General features: G+C 43.3%; 1 pseudogene; it reads right to left on the bottom strand.

Annotated features, from left to right (window-relative positions):
• Positions 1–6,621: 6,621 nt before the first annotated feature.
• On the bottom strand, positions 6,622–6,733 carry LOC123851808 (U2 spliceosomal RNA; annotated as a pseudogene).
• Between the last annotated feature and the right edge of the window lie 19,074 nt (positions 6,734–25,807).

Here is a 25,807-nt window from a genome sequence, read left to right as displayed (position 1 = left end):
AATAAAAAATAAAATAAAAATTGACAAGTGGGATTGCATCAAACTAAAAATCCTCTGGGGCGCCTGGCTGGCTTAGTCGGTGGAGCATGTGACTCTTGATCTCAGGCTTGTGAGTTTGAGCCCCATATCGGGTATAAAGATTACTTAAATAAATAACATCTTTAAAAAAAAAACCCCACACAACTCCAAAAAACTAAGAATCTTCTGAAAAGCAAAGGAAATAGTCAACAGAGTAAAATAGCAACTTATGTAATGGAAGGAAATATTTGCAAGCCATATATCTGATAAAGAGTTAATATCCAAAATTCATAAGGAATTGTTATAACTTAGTAGCAAAACCCCATTAAAAGTGAGCATAAAGGGCGCCTGGGTGGCTCAGTCGTTAAGCATCTGCCTTCGGCTCAGGTCATGATCCCAGGGTCCTGGGATCGAGCCCCGCATCGGGCTCCCTGCTCCGCAGGAAGCCTGCTTCTCCCTCTCCCACTCCCCCTGCTTGTGTTCCTTCTCTCGATGTGTCTCTCTCTGTCAAATAAATAAAATCTTTAGGGAAAAAAAAAAAAAAAAGTGAGCATAAGACCTGAATAGACTTCTTGAAAGAAGACCTACAAATGGCCAAAAGGTATATGAAAATGTGTTCAGCATTACTAATCATCAGGGAAATGCAAATCAAAACCATAATGAGCTATCTCCTCACACATTTTAGAATAGCTGTTATCAGAAAGACAAATAATACATGTTGGCAAAGATGTCTAGAAAAGGGAACCCTTGTACACTCTTGGTGAGAATGTAAATTGGTATAGCCAACTGGGAAAACAGTACGGAGGTTCCTCAAAAAAAAAAAAAAAAAAAAACCCAAAAAACTAAAAGTAGAGCTACCATATAATCCAACAATTCCACTTCTGGCTATATATCCAAAGGAAATAAAAATCAGGATCTCAAAGAGGTATCTGCACTCCTATGTTCATTGCAGCATTATTCATAATAGCCCAAATATGGAAACAAGCTACATGTCTGTTGATGGAAGAATGGATAAAGAATATGTGGTATATATAAACAATGGAATTAAACAATATAAACAGCCATACCAAAAAATGGAAATCGTGCAGTTTGTGCAAACATGGAGAAAGCTGGAGGACATTATGCTAAGCAAAATAACTAGATGCAGAAAGACAAATACTGCACGATCTTACACATGGAGTTTAAAATAGTCAAACTCCTAGAAATAGCAGAATGGTGGTTAGCCGGGACTCGGGGGAGGGGAAAATGGGTGATGTGGGTCAAGAGGCACAAAGTTTCAGTTGTGTGAGAAGAATAAGTTTTTGAGAACGAGTGTACAGCAATGTGACCATAGTTGACAATGTTGCATTGTGTATTTGAAATTTACTAAGAGGGTAGATCTTAGCGGTTCTCACCCCACAAAAGGGGGAAAAAAAAAAAGGAAAATCGTGACTGTTGGCGGTGATCTGTGGTCATCAGGTTGTATACCTTAAATAGATGCAATTTTTGATTGTCATTTATACCTCTGTAAAGCCGAAAAAAAAAATCCTAAAATAATCTCTCAGGTACAGGTTCTGTTTTTATTGTGGTGAATTCCACATAACATAAAATGGACGGACTATTTTAAAGTGTGTATGACTCATTGGCATTTAGCACATTCACAGTGTTGTACAACTCTTTCCCTCTCTCTCTAGTTTCGATAGATATAAATATTAGAGAGAGATGGGTGCCTGGGGGGCTCAGATAGTTAAGCATCTGCCTTCGGCTCAGGTCATGATCCCAGGGTTCTGGGATCGAGCCCCACTTTGGGCTCCCTGCTCCTTGGGGAGCCTGCTTCTCCCTCTGCCTCTCTCTCTGTCTCTCATGAATAAATAAATTTAAAAAAGTTTTTAAAAATAAAAAAAATATTATAGAGAGATATAGGATATCTATATTTGGGTGTAATAATCTGTTAAAAGAGAGGTGCATTATTTGTAAGAATCATCAGAAGGGGAGGTTTTCTGGAGACAGTGTGTGGAATCTTAACGATCTCTTTTTTTTGTTGTGTTTTTTGTTTTTTATTTTTAAAATTTTATTTATTTATTTGAGAGAGAAAGAGAGAACACATGAGCAGGGGGAGAGGCAGAGGAAGAGGGAGAAGCAGGCTCCTGGCTGAGCAGGGAGCCCGACGTGGGACTCGATCCCAGGACCCTGAGATCATGACCTGAGTGGAAGGCAGATGCTTAACCGACTGAGCCACCCAGGCGCCCCAGCAGTCCTTGTTTTATGTCCTCTTGAGCTTGAGTGATCCCTTTGCTGTAGGGTTTAACCTCTACTGGCAAGAATAGTTGAGAAGGGAGGCTCTGGTTCAGACCTAATTCCTACTCGTCACTCACCTGTCCTGCAACTCAGGCAAGTTCCTTTATCTCTCTGAGGCTCAGTTTCATTATCTGTAAAGGTAAGCTATTACATCTAGCCCACAGCATGCTACGAGGATTAAATGAGCTGGTGGGAGTTACTTTGCACAGAGTAGAGTGTTCAGGAAAGATTATCTGTCATCAGCGTGCCCAGCATTATTCTAACACGTAGCATCAGCATCTGAAATGACATGGGGTATTTTCTGCCTCAGGAGAGGAGACCATTGTCTTTGGGTGGCGCTCGCAACCTCTGGACCAGTGAGGTGGAGCAGGAGGGAAGGACCAGGTGAGCCAGGATCATTTTTTTCTCTTTGGCTCTATAAAGAGAGGTGCTGACTCAGCAGGAAACATTTCTAAAATTTAATTTAGTTAGGTGGCCAGAGAGTGTCAGTCTCTTGAACAATTGAGCTGGTCCTGAGTCCCTAGGAAAGAAAAGAAATAGTTTCTGTGAGAGTTTCTATTAGTGTCTTGCCATAGAACATTCTCACACTCCACTGACCTCTTCGCTTTTACCAAGCCTTTCAGATGATGTCACTGGAACTTCAGCGGAGGTGGAACTTTCTAGTACAGTGGCCATGGAGTGTGTTTTGCTATAAGTTTCCTAAGAGACCATTCAAGGAAGCATCGGTTCATTATTTTCCCACAGCATGATGTCATTAGGGAAAACCGTATCTGTGACTTAAGTGCTTCCAGGGCTTGGGAACAAAGTGTCAAGTGGGATGACAAGTCTTGTCTGTCTAGATGGCGCTTCCTATTATTCTCCATAGGAATCCTTACGTTTGGCCAGCCTGTGGCCGGATACCATGCTTTGTTGTTTCCAGCCATGCTAGAATTTTTATGGCCATTTCGCCCATTTGTGGGTTTTCATGGTCTCTGGTTTATAAAGCCACCTGGTTTTTTTTTTCTTTTATTTCAAATATGATTTTTATAAGGGTAAGAGGAATTTTATTGTAATCTGTTTGAATGGCCCCAGAGAAATGAATGTATAATTGAACACAGTCCAACTGTTGGTAGTGTTTCTTTTTTTAAAAATATTTTATTTATTTATTTGACACAGAGAGACATAGTGAAAGAGGGAACACAAGCAGGGGGAGTGGGAAAGGGAGAAGCAGGCTTCCCGCTGAGCAGGGAGCCCGATGTGGGTCTCGATCCCAGGACCCTGGGATCATGACCCGAACTGAAGGCAGGCGCTCAACCGACTGAGCCACCCAGGCGCCCCCTGTTGGTACTGTTTCAATGACCAATGTGGGCTATTACTAGAGATTTGTGATAGGCCACTTTCAAATGCGCCTGTGGCTACAATCAGATAAGGAAACACAGAAATTTTAAGAAACATAGCTAGGGAGTGCATTTTATAAGCGAAGACCCCCTTTCAAAATGCAATGAGATAGGTGGGACTGAGGCTTGGAAACCGGATGGAAGAGAGATTTCTAGAACCTGAAGAGGACTGGAGGGAGTCAAGGGAATCTGATTCTGTTTCTGGTTTGCTCACTAACTCACCGAGTGGCATGGGTTAGACATTTTTACCTTTCTGGGCCTCATTTCTTCATCTGTACAAAGACTGGATTGGATAACATGAACGCTATGATCCCTTCCAGTTACAAACATCGGTGTTCCAGTAATTTTATAGAGAAAAAAAATAGAACAATTTTGTTAAAGTTGGGTGGCCAGAAAAGGTAAGGATTAGTGCTAAAGGGGAACTGAACTGCCTATTTTTGAGATTTTATAAAAATTAGCTTAGAATGGCTATTTGCGTTGCCAAGTGTCAGTAAATACAGGATCCTGAACCTTGAGCCAACAGTAGTTCTCAGTTCACATTTTACTCTTTATTTTTTCATCTAGTTGAAAAGAAAAAAAGAAAACTCCACATGCTTAAACAGTATTTCACAATTTTCAATTTTTTTAAATTATTTTATTTTTAAAAAAATTTTATTTGAGATTGAGAGTGAGAGAGAGAGCATGAGTTGGGGGAGGCACAGAGGCAGAGGGAGAAGCAGACTCCCCACTGAGCAGGGAACCCGATCGATCCCAGGACCCTGGGATCATGACCTGAGCCAAAAGCAGATGCTTAACCGACTGAGCCACCCAGGCGCCCCAATTTTCAATTTTTTGAAATATAACAACCCTTGAGGTCAGACATGGATTATTATCCTGTTTCTATCTTTTCTTTTCTTTTTTTTTTTTTAAAGACTTTATTTATTTATTTGACAGAAACAAAGCAAGAGAGGGAACACAAGCAGGGGGGAGTGGGAGAGGGAGAAGCAGGCTTCCCACAGAGCAAGGAGCCTGATGCAGCTCGATCCCAGGACCCTGGAATTATGACCTGAGCCAAAGGCAGACACTTAACGACTGAGCCACCCAGGCGCCCCTATTATCCTGTTTCTGTAGATGAGGTAAGGAATGTGGGACTCAGAAGTTTAGTGACTGACTCCTGATCACGCATCTAGTGAGTGGTAGAGCTGGGACCTTATCCTAGGCCTCCTGTGCCCAGGACCGGTTCTTCCACCCCCATGTTTTGAAATGTAATAATTATTTTATTGAACAACTGTCTTATACCAGATCTTGTAAAAGCTTTTACTTGTTTGCTCACTACTCTCATTTTCCCCAGACAAGGAAGTTAAGGGACAGAGAGGTGATACATCTTGGTCAACGTTGAACACCTCTTACAAGGCTAGGGCTGAGATCAGATCTCCTGTTTGTCTGACTTTAGCTCCGTTCTCTTAGGGGTGCCTGGCTGGCTCAATTGGTAGCGACCCCTAAGCTTGGAGTCTTGAGTTCAAGTCCCACGTTGGGTGTGGCAATTACTTAAACAAAACAAGCTCTGTTCTCTTACCAGTATGCCTTTAATTATAACTATATTTGTTAGCCTGCTTCTTTGGCTAAACAAAGCCCTTGCAAAAGTTATTTCCATGAGTATGTGGTAGCAAAGGGCTTGGAAGTAGGAGCTAAAAAGGCAAGGTTAGGCTAAGGTGAGCCACTCGTCTCTCCAAACTGCGCAGCTGCAGCCTCAGCCGTGGCCAATGCTCACCCAGGAGGTGTCCTCCGAAGTGGTGCAGTGTGGTTCCAGAAAAATGTTCAGTTCCGCAGCCTGGAATGTTCTTGCATCAAATGGCCTTCCTGTTTCCCTTCACTCAACCTCTGTTCAACCATCCCCTCCTCAGAAGGGCCTACCCTAAACACCGTATCCACAAACGCAGCCCCAGCGTTCTGACTCCATATTCTATCTCCTTTTCCTCCGTGGCACTTGTTCCCATCAGAGAGACTAAATTTTTGTTTAGTCATTTTTGTCTAGCTCCTTCCACTAGAATATAAGCTCCATATGGGCAGGATTTTTGTCTGGTTTGTTCAATGTTAAATTCACAGCTCCTCGAACAGAGCCAGGTCCATAGCATCTACTCTAAATATTTGTTGAATAAAGGAAGGAAGAAAGACTGAAGAGTAAGGAGTTAGGTGTGAACGTGGACAAGTGCCACTAATTCTGGCCAGCTTCTGGAAAACAGAAACAGAGGGTGGGATGGCCATCGTAAGGGCAGTGAAACTTGGACAGGGGAAGCAACTTGCCTGAGATCAAACAGGGCCGCTCCCCCGACAAGATCAAATGGAACCCTGCAAACCTGAGTGGCAAGGCCCTGGGAGACAGGATATGGTGATGTGCTGGATTGTTAAGAAATGACCGAATGAGATTCTAGTAATGTGCCCGTGTCTTTTGACTTCTAGGGTGGTTTTTGCTGTAAGTGATCTGTGGGTAGACTGTGATCCTGTGATTTATAAGAAATACATATTTTGTCACTCAGATAACCAAAATATATTTTTCATATATGTATCTGGTCTTTGGCAATTCTTGGCTCACTCATTCCTAAAACGCTTGTAATCTCCTAAGTGATAAAAGCCATCAAGGTATCTTTTGCTATGTTAATGAAGTCACTTTGGGAATGCATCTAAGGATGGGGGGCTGGTTGCCAGTGGAGCGAACCACCTGATTAGAGGGGAGAGGGGAGGGGCTGGAGCTTGACTCTATCACCAATGGCCAGTGATTTAGTCAATGAAGCCTCTGTCAAAGTCCACAAAAGGACTGGGTTTGGAGAGCTTTTGGGTTGGGGAACACGTGGAAATTTGGGGAGAATGGAGTGCCTGCAGAGAGAATGGAAGCTCCGCGCCCCTTCCCTGTACCTTGTCCTGTGCATCTCTTCCATCTGGCTGTTCATCTGTATCTTTATTATATCCTTTAATGAACTGCTACATGTTAAATATTCCCCTGAGTTTGTGTGAGCCACTCTAGCAAATTAAACTGATAAGAACAGATACTACACTTGATCTTAGCCAAAAGGCCGAGAAGCGATAGCCACTCTAGCAAATTAATCGAACCGAAGGAGGGGGTTGTTGGAGCCTCTGATCTACACTCGGTCGGTCAGAAGCACAGGTAAAAACCTGGCCTTGCAACTGGCCATGGGAGTGTGTGTGTGGGGGGGGTGGTAGGGAGGAAGTTCCAGTCTTACAGGACTGAACCCTTAACCTGTGGGATCTGAAGCGATCTTTGGGTAGTGTCAGCATTGAGTTCAATTGTAGGACACCCAGCTGGTGTCGTAGAGAATTGCTTGGTGTGGCGGGAAAACCTCCACACATTTGGGGACCAGAAGTGAAGTGTTTTGCAAAGACGATTTCCAGGGGGGAAACATGGTCTTCTAATGCAGCAACCTATAAAAGTAAACTGTACTACACATATTTTCGAGAAAAAAAGTTTCAGTAAAACTTCAGAAATTTGTTTGGCAATATGGAAACACCTGGGAGTCTTTTTTAAAAATTACTGATGTGGGGGCACCTGGCTGGCTCAGTCGGTAGCACATGCAACTCTTGATCTCGGGGTTGTGAGTTCGAGCCCCATGATGGGTGTAGAGGTCATGTAAATAAATTGAGGGGCGCCTGGGTGGCTCAGTCATTTGAACATCCGACTCTTGATCTCAGTTCAGGTCTTGATCTCAGGGTCGTGAGTTCACACCCCGCGTGGGGCTCCACGCTGGGCAGAGAGCCCACTTACAAAAAAACAAAATAAAATAAACTTAAAAAAAAAAAAAACACCAAAAGTACTGATGCCTGGGTCCTATTTGTAGAGATACAAATGTAATTGTGATGCTGGTGTGCAGACTGGGTTAAGAGTCACCGGCTTGGAACGCAAGAGTAGGAATTTGGGAAGACAAAGTAGGATTCAAACCATATGTCTCTCACTTGCTAGCTGCTATGGTTTGGGCTAACTTAATCGTTCTGAGCCTCAGTTTCCCCATTTGTGAAATTAAGGTCCTGGACCCAACAGGAACTTTGTAGGGATGAAATGAGACAAGGTCCATAAACCCTAGAGCCCTGGTGCCTAAAGCACGGAAGCACGTGGTAAGTGACAGCTGCTATTATCGTTGTATCATTACTGTCATGGCAAATAATAGTAATATTATGCTGAATAATGATTTATCCCTCTGTATTTAAAATAATGGCTACTTTGAATTTGTTGTCGAAAACTGACCTCGGGGCTTTGGAGCCAAAATGGAATGCCAAGACAGAGTTTGGGATGAAGAGCAACAAGAGCTTTATTGCGCAAAGGACGCAGCAGCACCCTGTGGCCTTCAAAACCAGGAGGCCTTCCTGGAGGAAGGGGCCACTGGGGGTGTGGTTTATTAGGGAAATACAGGATCTAGCCGGTTTTGACAGGAATTCTGTGCTACCTGTCAGCCTCCTCTGTTCGGCCTTTAGGGTTCCTGAAACAAAAGGCTAAGAAGGGAGGAGGGGAGGTTTGAGGGAGAGCGCCGAAAGGTTACTTTAAAATCGAGCTTCTCTGAAGCCCTGGTGCAGCCATTTTGATTTTTCTTCAGCTCTGTGATGCTCAGCCATTTCAGGCTGAGTGTATGAGGAATTCCCAAATGGCGCGGCGGGAAGCCATGGGACTGTCTGGGTGCAGGTGTGGGTGTGTGGTCGGGGGAAGAGTGCCTATGGTTGAAGACTGATTGCAGTGCGGAGCAGAGATGCCTGGAGCAGGCCTGCTGAATAGTTCTGTTCTAGAAAACTCTGAATTCTGCAGGGAGCCAGTTTCTAGAGCGCTTCCTGGGTTACGCGCCACACCAGCAGGTTAAGGTCCTACAGAATGGAAGGGGGGAGCCTGACAAATCTGTTGTCTCCTTTGTCTTGTATTCCCGGAATAGCACAAAGAAAACAGAAACTTTTTTGCATGATAAAAAGCGGCCACTTGACCATCCAGGACCCAAACAAATATTCTACCCTTTTTGCTTTGGGAGGTGGAGGAGCTCGGGGGGAAGGGTGTGTGTGGGGGGGAGCATGGTCGAACGATACAATGACTCAGACTTCAAAATGTGCATTTCAGCTGGAGGTAAGAATCTTAAATGTGGAAACATTGGCAACAAAGTTTATTTATTTTTTAGGTTTTTTTTTTTTTTTTTTTAAATAATCTCTACACTGAACATGGGGCTGGAGCTCTTGACCCAAGATCAAGAGTCACATGCTCTTCTGTCTGAGCTAGCCAGGTGCCCCAAGCAACAAAGTCTTATTAGTAGAAGTAGTTCAATACTTATTTGTGTTGGTGAAGAATGCATTCACCATGGGGCGCCTGGGTGGCTCAGTTGGTTAAGCGACTGCTTTCGGCTCAGGTCATGATCCTGGAGTCCCGGGATCGAGTCCCACATCAGGCTCCCTTCTCAGCAAGGAGTCTGCTTCTCCCTCGGCCCACTCATTCTTTCTCTCTCTCAAGTAATAAGTAAAACCTTAAAAAAAAAAAAAAAAAAAAAGAATGCATTTACCAAAATATCAAAAAGCTGGAGTTGGCGAATGAAGAGTAAGAAGCAATACAGGATATCTGTGGATACCTTTATTTAGGGCATTCTTCAAAAACAAGGTCCTTTTTAGGCATCAACTATTTTATTTATTTTTTAAAGATTTTATTTATTTTTTGACAGAGAGACAGAGAGAGAGGGAACACAAGCGGGGGGGGGTGGGAGATGGAGAAGCAGGCTCCCCGCTGATCAGGGAGCCGGACATGGGGCTCCATCCCAGGACCCTGGAATCATGACCTGAGCCAAAGGCATACACTTAACGACTGAGCCACCCAGGTGCCCCTAGGCATCAACTATTTTAAAAATAAATTTCAATTAACTTCTTGTGTGTGTGTGTGTGGTTTTTAAAAAAGATTTTATGTATTTATTTGACAGACATATAGTGAGAGAGGGAACACAAGCAGGGAGAGAGGGAGAGGGAGAAGCAGGCTTCCCGCGGAGCAGGGAGCCCGATGCAGGGTTCGATCCCAGGACCCTGGGATCATGACCTGAGCCGAAGGCAGACACTTAATGACTGAGCCACCCAGGCACCCCTAACTTCTTGTGTTTTGAGATGGATACAGGGGCGCCTGGCTAGCTCTGATGGAGGAGCATGAGACTCCATCTCAGGGTCCTGAGTTCAAGCCCCACCTTGGGGGTGGAGATCACTTAAATAAAAATAAACTTAAAAAAAGAACACAATGGAGCAGAATCGAATTCCAAATGAAAGAGTATATCATCACAGCCTAGAGAATAATTTCCACTAAAATGACTTAAAATTCATTTTGTAAATCATGCTTCTTAGGATATTAGACCTCTGCCTGTAGAAATACTGGAAGAATATTCCTTCCTAATCTAATGGAACCAATTTTCCTAACAGCATCTTCCATAATTTTCCATAGTTATTACTCAAAACATACTAACATAACAGACATTGCTGGCAATACATCTCAAATAGGATGGAAATGAGCTTACACATCTTCCATGTGGGTGATCGTATATTTTTCAAATGCCTTTGTGGAAGTGACACGGAAAACTTTGTGAGCCTGTTTTACCAGAGATAAGGAGGAAAGCTGATTAAGACCTTAGACACTTCTTTGTGGAGTATTATAAGGCACAAGATGCTTTTAATTGGGTTTTGCTTCACTTTTTAAAAATAATCCTTTCCATCTCTGTGTTCAGGCAGTCTTTCAGTTTCTTTCAAAATGATGCACATTTGATCTTTGTTATCAGTGACACATGACAAATAGCCTTTTGTGTCAAATAAAATACTTTGGGAGAAATTGACAGACCTTATTTAGTAAACTCTTCTAATTTGCATATAGTGGTTTCTATTAAACACAGCTACTCATGGCTACGTTGCTAATTGTTAGCAACATCTTATGGGACCTTTAGCCTGGCTGCTGACTGGAACATTTTCAATTACAAATCACTTAAGGTCCCCAACCCTCTGCCTCTCCCCCTCCCCGACTTCAGCGTTAGGATAAATATCTTCCCCTTATTTGGTGCTGATGGAACTTTGCAAGCTTGAGTTAATTTCATCACATTCAGTACTAGAGCGAACGCCTGTCATTTTCCAGCACCCAGAAGAATACCTCGCGTAGGCACGATTGCTCTGCAGCCCACTCAGTAACATGAGTAATGATCTTCAAGTGAACCATATCAGGACTGTAGGGGCTTTGGGTAATTTAGACAAGAAAATTGGAACAAGTGTGCATTTCTCTAAAAAATGTCACTCTGATTTTCTGCTTAGTGGGACTACACAATCCATTAATGCAAAATCCTTTCAGAGGGCCAGAAAGTTGTTGTTGTTTTCTTTTTTTTTTCCACCAAGCCGGGGAGGGTGCATGCCTGGTGCATATGGTCTGTGTGTGCCTGTGTGTGGGTATATATGCGTATCTCCAGACACTGGGATGGTAGATGGGCAGTTTCCTTTCAGACCCATGAATAATATATACTGGACAGAGGAGCACAGATGATCTTTTTCTTTTTTTTCTTTGAAAGCCTAGATGGTGTTTTTCTACTGTTTGTTAGGGACACAGCATATTCCTGGGATGACTGACTGTTCTTCACACCACCAGCTTCTGATGCTCTGCCAACTTGGAATTAAAACCCTTTAGGGGGAAGGATATTTGTCCTACATTGACTGATACCCTACTCAGCACCTCTGACAAAGAGAGGGAAACCAGGGTTGATTTTTTTTCCTCTCCTTTCACAGTGAGTCATTCTAGAAGAAAGAATCTTCAAACCCCAAAGAGGAAACCTCAACAGGTAGAGGATCTTCATTAGAGGGGAGAGACTGAGAGAGAACTTAAAGATCATTACTCATGTTACTGAGTGGGCTGCAGAGCAATCATGCCTATGCGAGGTATTCTGGGTGCTGGAAAATTTCTAATTGCATTTTTATCTCAAAGATTTAAGTGTTTCTAGTCAGAGGCTAGAAAGAGTAGACCACAGTATTGGAGACAGAAGCCAGTGTAGATTTTGGGGGGCTGTAACAGGACCCCTATTACATAAATGAGCTGGAGAGATTGCTAGAAACCATCTCTGTTTGGGGCTGAGAACTATTTCCATTTTCTACATTTTCTCTTGTTTGTTCCCCATAAGGACCTTAGGAAGTGAGCTATGCCAAAGGCAGTTATCCCCATTTTATAGATGACAAAACTGAGGTCCAGGAGTTTACACAAGTCACATAGCTGGTCTGTGGCCCTATCAGGAGTGCTTTTATTTTCAGTTCTTTTGTTGGTTACAGCTGTAACATGAAATAACTTGTGTTTACCTCTGAGTTTTTTATTTTTTATTATTTTTTAAAGATTTTGTTCATTTGAGAGAGAGAGAGAGCGAGAAAGAGCACAAGTAGGGGGAGCTGCAGAGGGAGAGGGAGAAGCAGGCTCCCCGCTGAGCAGGGAGCCTGATGCGGGGCTCGATCCCAGGACCCTGGGATCATGACCTGAGCCGAAGGCAGACGCTTCAACTGAGCCACCCAGGCGCCCCCCTCCTCTGGGTTTTTTAAAAAAATTCGATCAAGAAGGATGAGGAACTTTGTCTCCTCCCTGTCCCCATCCTTTCCCGATTTTTATTTATCGGTGTGTAGTAAGCAATGCCTGTTGACTGTGAGGAAGTCACTTGCCTGTGCCCTGCTCTGGTTTTCTCATCTGTAAAGTGACAGTTGGGTCAGATGCGTTCCAAGTTTCCCTTCAGCCCTGATCTTTTATAATTAATGAAGAGCTGATGGGCACAGTCTCCGAATCATTGATACAGTATTTGGTTCTGTTTACTACATAGTTACTGCAGTGGAGATATTACCGCGTTCTGAACGTGAATCCATGAAGAGTTAATGCTTAAACCTGGACCTCAGGGTTGCGACTGTGACGTGCACGAGAAAGAATTTTCAGGTTTCTCTGTCCAGTGACCTGCATCAACATAAGTGATCCAGAAAACTGCTGCTCATGCTACATTAGGACGGGACTGCCCCGTCACCGGTGATGCTAAGTGTTCGTGATAATCCCTGAAGGAAAAATGGAAGCACATTTGTCCCTTCGATCCATAATTGGCCTGACACTGAGTCCCAGAGTCCGTGCACACCAAGTCCCTGTCGACTGGTACTAAATGCTGCATGTGTCATCTTATCAGGCTGTGATGGGGCTGATGTGCCCTTTTTGCCTAGAACTATTTTCGTCCTCTTCGCTTTCAACCTTCATAAAGGGGATAACTCGGACAGATTGCATTGTGCCAGGGCTTAGTTAACGAAGATGTGTTGTCTTTTTCAGAAGCCCGCTAGGGCAAAAAATACCTTGTTAGCCACTTGTATGCTTGATAAGAAACAAAAAAGCCATCTGGCTAATAGCCACGTCACAAATGGCCAGTGTGGTGGGGTGGAAAGAGCACAAGTCAGACTGTTCTGGATTGAAATTCCAGCTCTGACACTTGCAAGGTGTGTGACCTTGGGCAAGCTATTCAGCCTCTCAGAAACCTATTTCCATGTCAAATGAATATGGTAATGCCAATTTCTGAGGGATGTTCTAAAGAGCTTCTAGCATAATACCTGCAACAAAATAGTGCTCAATAAGTGGGAGCTATTTCATTGAGGAAGATACAATGTCATGGTAGGGTTTCTGCAGTATCTGGGATATACTTTCAAACATTTTTAGTTAAATGATAGATTCAACAGTAATATGAAATAGATGGCAGGAAACTGATCACCTCCAAGGGCTTGTGACTTGCTCAACTACCAAGTAAGTTGGCAAAGCCAAGAATCCCACCCAATCTCTGATGCAAGTGCTTGCTAGCAGTGTCTACCTTATTGATCTATAGCTATTTTGTTACCCCCAGTTTAGGAGCACTTGTGTTTCCAAAAACCTGTAAATCACTTCTTTGCTCTATGAGGTCCCTTTTCTAAGTAGGGCAAATGGGATAATCTTATTGTTTGTTCATTCAACAGTTTTGAGTAGAAGAGCAGAGAATTTAAAGATATGGATTGGAGGGTCCCTCTGAGGTCACAGCCTCTGCTGAGAGCCTTTATTCGGTGTCTATTCTGGGTATCAATAGATACTTCTAGAATAGCCCTCAGTATTAACTACGACACTGAGGCATCTGCCTTCTATTTTTTAGTAAGCTTACTCTCCCCAAAGAAGAAAAATAACATACATTCTCTCTCTAACGTGCTTGCCAAGATCCATGTTCTTGATTAAACTAGCCCATTTTTCCTGCTGGTAGGAGTAAGGAAAAGGGGATTCTTTTAAACTACACAGGGAGGGGAGCCCCACTTTGGACTTCACAGTAGCTTATTTCTACTAGTTATTCTGTTTCTTTTTTTTAAAGATTTTTATTTTTAAGTCATCTTTACACCCAACACGGGGCTCGACCCTGCAACCCCAAGATCGAGAGTCCGCCGGCTCTTCCTACTGAGCCAGCCAGGCGCCCCTCTTTGCTTCTTCTTAGCCTGACGACAGTCAGGTTTCACCTACTGAGTTCATCTATGTTCTGACTGTTGCTAACACTGAACACTCTGGAGCAAGGAGCTTAGGCTACTTCCCGTGGCCATTTGATGAGTCAGCAACAAGGCTTTGATTAGAACTCCGCATTCCTAAGGTCTGATCTTGTACTTACCTCAGTACTAGGACAGATGACAACTGGAAATAACAGGATTTATTTGAAGATTGTGGGTTCTGGGCTTCCAGACCCTGGAGATTAAAAAAAGAAATCCATTAGCTGAACTAGTTAAGATACAAAGTGATAATTGCTTTCTCTGTTGAGTTGAAAAATACTTTCTTTGGGGGCACCTGGGTGGCTCAGTCAGTTAAGCATCCGACTCTTGATCTCAGCTCAGGTCTTGATCTCACAGTTTTAAGTTCAAACCCTGTGCTGGGCCCTACTTAAAAAAACAAAACAAAACAAAACAACAACAACTGAAACTTTATTTGGTTTCCATGCTACCCAATACCCAGTGCATTAAAAGGCTTGCCTTCCAGGCTATTCAGCCACTCTAAACCATTTTAGTTGGGTGAATTACTGTCCAAAGAGCTATTTTTTCCAGGTTCTTTCCCTATTTCAAGTACTCCTAGTGTTCATAAACATCCCCCTCCCCGCACCATACACACGCACCGTACCCACATCTCATGTTTTGGGGCCCCTGCTCTGTCTGTCCTGGGAAGAAAGTGAATTTTGTCTGTAAGCATGGGCAGGCTTATTAGGTCAGAATTTACGAGGCTACAAGGGACACGTGGCACTTCGTAAATGGAGGCTAAGAAGGAAGCTTGATTCCTTCAGCCTCAGGTCTGTACAGAAGCTTTCAAGATCTCTTGGGAGAGCATTCAACGTCCCCTGATGGCTGAGGGCCGCTCCTGGTTAAAATAAAGGCAGGGAGGGGCGCCTGGGTGGCTCAGTCGTTAAGTGTCTGCCTTCGGCTCAGGTCATGATCCCAGGGTCCCGGGATCGAGCCCCTCATCGGGCTCCCTGCTCTGCGGGGAGCCTGCTTCTCCGTCTCCCGCTCCCCCTGCTTCTGTTCCCTCTCTCGCTGTGCCTCTCTCTGTCAAATGAATAAATAAATAAAATCTTAAAAAAAAATAAAATAAAAAAATAAAATAAAATAAAGGCAGGGAAAAAAGGGCTTTTCCGATGAAGACAAGATACTACTCTATTTTTGTGTTCAGTGGCTAGAAATTTCTTAAAGCGCAAAGTATATTAAGACAGGAATCAAAAAATACCTATCCCTCCTAGTTAAGGACCATTTGCTCTGGGGGGCGGAGGGTGGGGATGGGTGACTAAGGGATCAGCATGAGAATTCTAAAGAATGTGTAGTTTGGAGTCAGATAAATGTATGTTTGTTTTTGTTTTTTTCAAGATTTATTCATTTATTGAGAGAGGGAGAGAGAAAGCGAGCTCGTATGCCCGCCCGTGTGTGTGTGTGTGTGTGTGTGTGTGTGTGTGTGCGCGCGCGCGCTCTCGGGAGGAACAGAGAAGCAGACTCCCTGCTGAGCCCGGATCACAACCTGGGGCTTGATCTCATGACCCTGAGAGCAAGGTCTGAGTCAAAATCAAGAGTTGGAGGCTCACCCGACTGCGCCACCCAGGCGCCCCAGGTAAATTTAGGTTTGTGGAGAGCAGGAAACCTAGCTGTGTGATTTGGGGCAGCTCCATTGTTAGAATCTATGAACATTAGTAGTCAGCTCACATTATTGATGTGACAATTGAATATAACCTATAAAACACCCGAGCTCAGTATCCGTCACACAAGAGGAGCTCAGGAAGTGGTATCTGTTATGACAATCTGAGTTGCACTGTGGTTCTTCTCCACCCCAAACTACAATGGAGCGGCTTTAAATAAACAGGAATGGGGTTGGAGAAGAGGTGGACACAGCCCATGCTCAGAAGTCTCGTGTGTTCTGAAGTCAGACTACCTGGTTTTGAGGGGAAGCTATGCCAGTTTTCAGCCACATGACCCTGTGCCGGTTTACTTAATTTTTTTTTTTAAATTTATTTATTTGACAGAGAGAGACACAGCAAGAGAGGGAACACAAGCAGGGGGAGTGGGAGAGGGAGAAGCAGGCTCTCCGCTGAGCAGGGAGCCCGATGCGGGGCTCGATCCCAGGACTCTGGGATCATGACCTGAGCTGAAGGCAGATGCTTAATGACTGAGCCCCCCAGGCGCCCCAGTTTACTTAATTTTCTGAGCCTCAATTTACTCATCTGTAAAATGGGGATATCAGTACCTACCTCGTAGGGTGGTTTGAAGATTTAAAAAGTCCTTATATGTTTTTGGAACAGTACAGGGCAGGGGCGCCTGGCTGGCTCATTAGGTAGAGGATCTGACTTTTTTTTTTTTTTTTAAGATTTTATTTTTAAGTCATCTCTATACCCAACACAGGGCTTGAATTCACGATCCTGAGAGTAAGAGTTGCAGGTTCTGCTGACTGAGCCAGCTAGGTGCCCCCTGAGCATGTGATTCTTAATCTCAGGGTTGTAAGTTCGAGCCCCACATTGGGTGTAGAGATTACTTAAAAACCTTAAAAAAAAAAAATAGTGCAGGACACTAAGCACTCACTCGGTATTTATTACTATTTTCTTGTTATAGAGTTTACATAATCCTCTGTTCTCTGTATCTCAAATATCTTTTTTACCTATAAAGCACTTAGAATAGTGCCTGGCATGTAGTGGACACTTGGTAAATACTATTTGCTCTTTTTACCCCCTCACAAATTTATCATTTATTTATTTGGTTAAAAGATTTAACTTCTACTTTTATCTTTATTTTTAAAAAATTTTTAAAAATTTTACTTATTGAGAGAGTGCGAGCGCACACGTGGGGGGAAGGGCAGAGGGAGAAGCAGACTCCGCGCTGAGCAGGGAGTCCGACACGGGGCTCGATTCCAGGACCCTGAGATCCTGACCTGAGCCCCCTAGGCAGCCCTGCTTTTATCTTTTTTAAATTGAAATGTTACCTGTTGCCATTTATTGAATGCTTCTACAGCAGGCCCTGTGCTACATGAAGACAACTCTTTGAAGCTGTTACTCACCATTTAGATGAAGAAATCAGGCCCATGTGTGCCTATGGTCTTTAGTTGGTTTCAATGCCCCAGTTTGTCCTTTCTCCCCTAGTGGTTATGTGACAACTGGTGTGTGGCAGTTAGGACTGGAAGCTGGGTTTATTGGACTCCAAACCCCATGTTCATTAAATTATACTGCTTAGCAAATGTTCATTGAATAGGGCAACATACAGGATTAGCAGAGCTTGGATCGAACTTTGAAGTGGAATGGAATTATTCTCTGAATGCCAAGGATTGCCACCCATGTACCAGCAGCTGGTACATACCCAGGGAAACACAAACATTGTGGAGACACCAGACTGAGTCTCGGGTATGGTGGCCCGAGGCTTCTTATCCATCTTCCTAGATTCTGGCCAAGGGAAACAGTGGCTTTGCAAGGCTTTTGCACTTGTTACTTGTTCTGAAGCATTTTGGGTTTGGATCAAGTTAGCTCCCCTTTGTTTTATGCAGAGGCCCGAAGAGAACTACTAATTCCTCGTAGCATTTACAAAAGAAAAAGAGCTTGAATTGATTACGGACCTGAGCATGGACATTGCACATGGGACTGTGAAACCTCTACTCTGTTACTTTATTGTAACGAGATTGGTTCATTCCTGAGTGTGCCTCAGCGGGTTGGTCCCAGCTAGATAAAAAAAGGTAAGAAAATCCTTCTGGATTTTGTTTTCAGAGAAGGTGGAACGGTCAGGCTTAAGGAACATTGTGCTGGGGGCGCCTCGGTGGCTCAGGCGGTGGAGCATCCGACTCTTGACTTCGGCTCAGGTCTTGATCTCAGGGTTGTGGGATTGAGTCCTGCATCGGGCTCCCCGCTCAGCACGGAGTCTGCTTGTTTCCCTTTCTGCTGCTCCCCCCGCCCCCGCTTGTACTCTCTGGCTCTAAAATAAATGAATCTTTAAAAAAAAAATACAGAAGATTGTGCTGGCATTAGCTCCTAAATGGACCCTGGCCTTGGAAGATGTTGAATCTCTGACCTTTACGATGGTGTGGGCATTGAAGAGACCTTCATTTATGAGTCTGTGTGAGTGCCAGTGTCGAGGTTATTGGGAAGCTTTAATCTCCTTGATGACGCCAGCTATGCTAAATAGAAATTAACCAATGCAACACCAGCATGTAACCTATTACCCTTGAGTACCTGCCCCTTTGAACCAGAATGTCACACTTGATTGTCTCGTCTGTAGAATTTCTGGAGTGCCTTGTGCTTTATAGACTTTATATTCATGTCACTCCTAAAACCCATTAATATGGCTATTACTGTTTTCAATATCTCCTTTTTACGAATGAGAAAAATGGAATCTCAGAGGTTGAGTGACTTGACCAGATGACATGGGGAAGAAGTAACAGAATTAGGATTTGAACCTGGACCCAGCTGACTTTTTTAAGTTTTATTTATTTAAGTGACCTTTACACCTGACATGGGGCTCGAACTCACAACCCCAAGATCAAGAGTCACATGCTCTTTAGACTGAACCAGCCATGTGCCCCTGGACCCATCTGACTTTTATTTTTTTTATTTTTTTATTTTTTTAAGGTTTATTTATTTATTTGACACAGAGAGAGAGACAGAAAGCAAGCATAGGCAGGGGGAATGGCAGGCAGGGGAGAAGCAGGCTCCTGGCTGAGCAAGAAGCCCGACGTGGGGCTCAATCCCAGGACCCTGGGATCATGACCTGAGCCGAAGGCAGACGCTTAATGACTGAGCCAGCCAGGCGCCCCCCCATCTGACTTTTAAGTACATGATTGCTCTGCGGCACCACATTGGTGAGGCCTGTCCAGCATACTGGGGGTCACGAAATACTTAGAAGACTTGAGAGTGCTCCCTCACTTTGTTGTGTTCTTGAAATGGCCCTTATTCATTATGGAGCACTATTTAGGACTCATCACCATATGTGATTATTTTTAACTGGTTTATGTAAATGTGGAAAATAGTTTGTGTGATGGGCCCATCTTAGTGTCCTGGACCATAAAATGTTAAAGATGTTCAAGCTTTGAATGTCTACTTAGCCTAGAGGTGATGATTAACAAACATCATAGCTCTAATGGTATCACAGATGGAGGATTCTAGAACCTTAAGATCCCTGTTTGGCCTGTGAGGATGAGTGTCCTTCCTGACTCAGGAATCAAAGGCTTTGGAGAGCCTCAGGCCCCAGTGACCTGAACTTTCTATCACCAGGTGGGAACATATAATTGAAGTGTGAGGTGTGTATATAAGATATTTTGATTGCTTTGGACTTCAGTAATTGGTTTAAAGAGGTCACCACTGGGAGTAATTTCATTAGTCCTACAGAATCCAGAGACTGGTTAACTATTCAGAGTTAGTAAGTTCAGCTGAAGGGAGAAAGGATGTTTCAAGCATGACGGGAGTTGCTAATAACACCTCTTTAAGCTGTCCCACGGATCCTTCCAGAAAAACTTAAAGGTATGTATAGAATATCACATGTTTGAGAACACAGCATGGTTACACTTATGGGGCACATTGGCAGGAATAGGAATGTGGGCCAGGAATCATGGATGGGTTGAAAGATTTTCCTTGATGAACTAAGAAAGGAAATAGAACTGTAGGAAGGTATACAGATGCTGATGAAAGCCATTGTTTTATATTTTTATTGAGGTATAATTGCCATAGAACATATTTTATTTTTTTAAAGATTTTATTTATTTAAAGATTTATGTATTCATTTATTTGAGAGAGAGCGAGAGTGCACACAGGGGTAGGGGCAGAGGGAAAGGGAGAAGGAGAGAAGCAGACTCTTTGCTGAGCATGGAGCCCATCGTGGGGCTCGATCCTGTGACCCTGAGATAATGATCTGAGCTGAAATCAAAAGTCAGATGCTTGGGGCACCTGGGTGGCTCAGTCATTAAGCATCCGCCTTTGGCTCAGGTCATGATCCCAGGGTCCTGGGATGGAGCCCCGCATGGGGCTCTCTGCTCCGCAGGAAGCCTGTTTCTCCCTCCCACTCCCCCTGCTTGTGTTCCCTCTCTCGCTCTGTCTCTCTCTGTCAAATAAATAAATAAAATCTTAAAAAAAAAAAGTCAGATGCTTAACTGACTGAGCCACCCAAGTGCCCCTATATTATATTGGTTTTAGATGTATAAAACAATGATTCAATATTCACATGTATTGTGAAATGATCACCACAATAGGCGTAGTTAATGCTCATCATCACACATAGTTACAGAATGTTTTTTTCTTGCGGTGAGAACTTTTAAGATCACTCTCTTAGCAACTTTCAATTTTGTAATACAGCATTGTTAGCTATAGTCACCATGATGTACATTACATCCCCATGACATTGATTTTATTACCGGAAGTTTGCACCTTTGACCACCTTCACACATTTTACACTCCACCCACCTCCTGCCTCTGGTAACCACCAGTCTGTTCTCTGTCTAGGAGCTGGGTGGTGGTTTTTTTCTTTTTGTGGATTCCACATAGACGTGAGATCATACTGTATTTGTCTTTCCTCTGTCGGACTTATTTCCCTTAGCATAATGCCCTCAAGGTCCATCCATGTTGCAAATGGCAAGATTTCATTTATTTAAGGCTGAATAATATTTCATTGTATGTATGTGTGTGTATATATACATTTTCTTTATTCATTCATCTGTTGATGGACCCTTAGGTTGTTTCCATATCTTGGCTACTGTCAATAATACTGCACTGAACATGGTGCAGATATCTTTCCGACTCCGTGTTTTTGTTTTCTTCAGAGATATATATATGTATATATCCAGTCATCGAATGATATTATTGTTTACTTTTATTAAAAGCTCCTTTGGAGGGGTGCTTGGGTGGCTTAGTCATGAAGTGTCTGCCTTCGGCTCAGGTCATGATCCCAGGGTCCTGGGATCAAGCCCCGCATCGGGCTCCCTGCTCGGCGAGGAGCCTGCTTCTCCCTCTAACCCTCCCCCTGCTTGTCTTCCCTCTCTCGCTGTGTCTCTCTCTGTCAAATAAATAAATAAAATCTCAAAAAAAAAAAAAAAAAAGCTCCTTTGGAGGTTTTTTCTGTTTATCTCTACTTAGATCTCAGAGTAGAATAGGGTTCTTGAGTATAGATTAACAATCCCCTGAAATTTTATTTTTATACTTATTTATGTTTGTTTTATTTATTTTTAAAAATTTTATTTTATTATTTTTTAAAAATATTTATTTATTTGATAGAGATAACGAGAGCAGGAACACAAGCAGGGGGAGTGGGAGAGGGAGAAGCAGACGAGCAGGACCCTGGGATCGTGACCTGAGCCGAAGGCAGATGCATAACGACTGAGCCACCCAGGCGCCCCTGTTCATTTATTTTTAAAGATTTTGTTTATTAATTTATTTCACAGAGAGAGCACAAGTAGGCAGAGTGGCAGGCAGAGGGAGAGGGAGAAGCGGACGAGCAGGGAGCCAGACACGGGGCTCGATCCCAGGACCCTGGGATCATGACCTGAGCCCAAGGCAGATGCTTAACTGGCTGAGCCACCCAGGTGCCCCCATTTTTTATTTATTTTCAAATTTTATTTATTTATTTAATTGAGAGAGAGGAGAGAGTGCTTGTGCACACATGGGCAGAGGGAGAGGAAAAGGCAGACTCCCCACTGAGCAAGGAGACCGACATAGGGCTCGATCCCAGGACCCTGCGATCATGGCCGAAGGCAGACACTTAACAGACTGAGCCACCCAGGTGCCCCCTCTCATTTTTTTTCTTGACTTTTTGTTTCTATTGTATTTTTCCCTTTATCCGCTCAGCCCTGCCATGTACCTCGCATTTTGCCAGTGGCTTTAGGTCTGTAAAAAATTCACTGACATGAAATAGTGTTTCATCTCTGGATGAAAACAACCTTGGTCGTGATACAGATGTTTTATACGAAGATGTGGCTAAGCTTTGCTTTGTTATCAACAGGGTGCATTTCCAAATGATTTGTCTTTGCCTTTGAATACTGAGGTATCCCCTTCCTGATGGCCCTTGTTCCAGAACAATGCTGAAGCTGAATTAGACACTTGATAGGAGAGAAATACCTATGGTCCTGGTCATGGCGCCCGAAGTAGACCGATTCACAAACTCCCTTGCCTTCTGAGTAAGGTGAATGTCCTCTTTTTGCTGAGGGGTGGTTTACACAGTGATGCTGTATCTCAAGTCTTCGCTGAGCCAAGCATGGTTTGCATATTTGCAGCCATGGGAAAAACCCCAGTCCTTTCTGCATTTTATCAGCTTCTCAGTGGCAAATTTGTGGTATGTTTTTATTCTGCTCTCATCTTTCTTTAGAGCTAATGTAACAGCTGCCAAGCATAGTTCAAACTCTCTATCAGTGTGGTGACCATATTTTCCAATTGCAAGTCAGGACACATGGGCTGACAAATTCCAGTGTGCTTAAGGAAACAATGGGATGGAATATTTGAAGTCCATTGGTATAGACACCATTCTTCGAAAAACAAGCACGTTCAAATTTTGTCAATATGGAAACATTTGTTAAAACTCCTATTTGTGACAGAGGATGCTAGGCATCCACCTCCTGAGCTTTTTTGCTCCGTGTGAGATTCTGTTGTTCTCCATTGCTGAGATTTCAGGTCACATGAGACCAGTTTTAACCCCAATAAAGTCCTGGTGAGTTCTGGTTGTTCATTGTTTCCGGTTCTGTAGCCACTTCGCCACAGAAACTGTGCATTGTGAGAGTAGTGTGTTTGTGTGAAGATAATGCAAGGAAGGCGCCATATTGAATTGCTGCTCATATAACCATAAAGGTCTTGACATGTGGCTTGTGTAATTAGTATCTTTACTTAGTGCTCATATTTCATACGTGAAATTTTGGGAGGCATGTGCCTTTGAAGAGTCTTACAAACTCCTGGACTGATAGGGAATAAAGTGGCCAACATTCAGGAGGGTGTGAAGAAGGAGCTTTCTTAAATGCAAATGGCAGGGAAAATGCTTCCTTAGAGAGAAGCCATTATTATTATGGAAAGGGCTCTTTATGTCTCAGGTCCAAGGTCACTCAGACCACTAGGAGAGCCTGAGTGCATAAGAGGTTTGTTTATTATTTTAATTTAAATTTTAGTTTGTTAACATACACTGCAATATTGGTTTCTGGAGTAGAATTCGGTGATTCATCACTTACATACAGCCCCCCGGGCTTGTCATAACGGGTGCCCTCCTTGCTCCCCCTCACCCATCTAGCCCACCCCCCCACCGACCTCCCTCCATCAACCCTCACTTTGTTCTCTATAGTTAAGAGTCTCCTAGAGGGGGCGCCTGGGTGTCTTAGTCTGTTAAGTGTCCGACTTTTGATTTTGGCTCAGGTTAGGATCTCAGGGTTGTGAGATTGAGCTTTGTGGCAGGCTCCGTGCCCAAGATTTACTCTCCCTTTCCCTTTGCCCCTGCCCAACCTCAGGGAAAAAAAAAAGTCCTTGACTACTAATGACATCTTCTCTGGAAAAAAAAAAAAAAAAGTCTCTCATGGTTTGTTTCCCTCTCTCCTTTTTTTCTTTTCGTCCTTCTGATATGTTCGTCTATTTTCTTTCTTAAATTCCTGCATAAGAGGATTAAATGCATAGTTGGACCTTCTATAAATGTTGTGAAGGTGTTCTTAGAAAACAGGAGTATTTGAAAATTTTAATATAGTGTGAACCCTGAATGTAAAACAGTTTCTTTTTCCTACTTGACAAAGTGAAGTCTCTTTTCCCCTCCTAGGAGTGTTTCTTTCTCTTGAAACAAAGAACCAAAGGTCCCTGGCTCCTTGAAGGTTAGGGTGGCAGCTGAGATGACTGGGACTCCATTTACTCCCTTTCCTCAGCTGTGGGGATCCGAAGGTGCTATTACTCCCCTGAGTTTGTAGTTGTCACTGTGTTAACTCTGGATGAAAATTTTCTGTTTTCCTGAACAAAGCAAAAGAGATGGGAAAGAGTGGAAGTGTTTTTACATTTCTGGTTTAACCGGTGATCCTGATCAACCAGAGTCAATGCTCATCTCCTAAAAGTTGCCTCAGAAATCAGGTTGAGATGGTAACGTCCATTGCTGAATTTTTTTTTTAAGATTTTATTTATTTATTTATTTATTTTAGAGAGAGAGTGTGAGCTGGGAGAGGAGAAGAGGGAGGGGGAAAGAATCTTTAAGCAGACTCCGCACTGAGCGTGGAGCCCAGTGCAGGGTTTGATCCTCCCACCCCGAGATCATGACCTGAGCCAAAATGAAGAGTCTGATACTCAACCCACTGAGCCACCCACATTCCCCTTTCATTGCTGAGTTCTAGATAGAAATAGCTCTTATAAACTCTTAACTTTAACTCTTAAAATTAGTCCACTGGTGGGGCGCTTGGCTGGCTCAGCTGGTAGAGCATGTGACTCTTGATCTTGGAGTTGTGAGTTTGAGCCCCACATTGGGGGATGGAGTTTACTTAGAAAAAAGCTAGTCTGGGGCACCTGGGTGGCTCAGTCTGTTAAGCGTCTGCCTTGGGCTCCGGTCATGATCTCAGAGTCCTGGGGTCGAGCCCCATGTGGGGCTCCCTGCTCGGTAGGGAGCTTGCTTCTCCCTCTCCCCCTGCTGCTCCCCCTGCTTGTGCTCTCTCTCTCACTCTCTCAAATAAATAAAATCTTTAAAAAAAAATAAAAAGAAAGAAAAAAAGCTAGTCCATTGGGACCAAGAAGGGTCTCCTCTTGTCCCAAAAGAAAGGTGAGATGATTCTATTGACAAACCCTGTAACATCTCTGAGCACTCTCGAGTTTGTGACTCGGCATTTGTAGCAGGGAATCCTCATCTTGTTTGCTCCACCACAAGGTGTTCCTGGTTAAAGCCAATACAAGCTTGCAGAGCCTTGTTTGTAGGATCTAGATCCACACTATTAGAGATCCCTAAATCCTCTATCACCTCTAGAAGAACGTGGCTTGAAGCCCAGATTGTGATGTACCTGAAGTGAAATGCAGTGTCCTCTAATTTTCCCGTCCTTTGTTCTTTTTTGCTCAGTCATCCTTTTCTTCATTTAAAACGTATTTATTGAGCTTTCACTATTCCTGAGGCCTTGTACTAGGCATTGAGAATACCAGTGGTGAACAAAGCAAGATCTTAATTTTCACAAAGCAGCCACATAGAGTATTGGTTAGGAAATTGGCGATCTGACTGCCTGGGTTCAAATCCTGACATTGCTACTTAAACTGCTGTTTGATGGAAGGTAGGTCACTAAGCCTCTCTGGGCCCTAGCTTCTGCATTTGTAAAATGGGAAGATAGATACTTCTAGATCATGGTAAGTAAAGGGAGGGAATAGGTTGATGAATCCAATATCCTGATACTGTTTATATCTTGTCATAACATTTTCTTTAAAAAAATTTTTTTTCTGTTCAGTTGAGTTTGTTTATTTAAGTTTTTATTTAAAGTCCAGTTATCCAGTTAGATAACATACAGTGTAATATTAGTTTCAGGTGTATGATATAGTGATTCAACAATTCCATACAACACCCAGTGCTCATCAGGACAAGTACACTCCTTAATCTCCTTCACCTATTTCCCCCATCCCCCCCACCCCTTCCCCTCTGGTGTCCATCAGTTTGTTCTCTGTAGTTAAGTGTCTGTTTCTTGATTTGTCTCTCTCTCTTTT

The sequence above is a fragment of the Mirounga angustirostris genome, unplaced genomic scaffold (genome assembly GCF_029215605.1).
Source record: "Mirounga angustirostris isolate CCGP_5_RB_7025 unplaced genomic scaffold, mMirAng1.0.hap1 SCAF_11, whole genome shotgun sequence".
Lineage (NCBI taxonomy): Eukaryota > Metazoa > Chordata > Mammalia > Carnivora > Phocidae > Mirounga > Mirounga angustirostris.
This window is presented reverse-complemented; position numbering and strand designations above follow the sequence as displayed.